The sequence below is a fragment of the Sinocyclocheilus rhinocerous genome, unplaced genomic scaffold (assembly GCF_001515625.1).
Source record: "Sinocyclocheilus rhinocerous isolate Xijiao unplaced genomic scaffold, SAMN03320098_v1.1 scaffold50, whole genome shotgun sequence".
NCBI lineage: Eukaryota > Metazoa > Chordata > Actinopteri > Cypriniformes > Cyprinidae > Sinocyclocheilus > Sinocyclocheilus rhinocerous.
The window spans coordinates 2,092,202-2,092,550 of record NW_015641057.1 but is presented as its reverse complement, the minus strand read 5'-3'; the positions used below and the strand labels follow the sequence as shown (position 1 = coordinate 2,092,550).

Sequence of the window (349 nt, the reverse complement as noted above, 5' to 3'; positions counted from 1 at the left end):
TATGGGTGAGACGTCCTCTCTTAAGACTCCCTCCTTGACATCTCGCTCGAATGCCAGGGCATACGCAGCAGCAGCAGGTCGGGCTGTCGCTTCATTGCACACGATGGTGATGCTCCAAGCATATCAGGCTGACCTGCTGAAAGACCTGGATAAAGGCGAGGGCCTTTCTCTTGATGAGGTAGCTGAGTGCGCCGCACCACGGATCTCGCTCTCCGTGCTACTAAGCAGGCCGCCTCTGATAGCGGCAGGTCCATGGTGGCTATGGTAGTGATGGAGAAACATCTGTTGGTGAACCTAGCAGATATCGGGAAAAAAGAGAGGGGCTTTCTTCTCATGCGCCCGGTTTCGC

The 349-nt window shown here is 55.3% G+C and overlaps 1 protein-coding gene and 1 long non-coding RNA gene across 3 annotated transcripts in view; one reads left to right on the top strand and one right to left on the bottom strand.

Moving 5' to 3' along the window:
- The window catches only part of LOC107754492 (protocadherin alpha-C2-like), a 39,266-nt gene that overhangs the window by 24,953 nt on the left and 13,964 nt on the right, over positions 1-349 (bottom strand). The gene's annotated exons all lie outside the window — the stretch shown is intronic.
- LOC107754499 (uncharacterized) overlaps positions 1-349 on the top strand; it is a 4,360-nt gene that overhangs the window by 924 nt on the left and 3,087 nt on the right. The gene's annotated exons all lie outside the window — the stretch shown is intronic.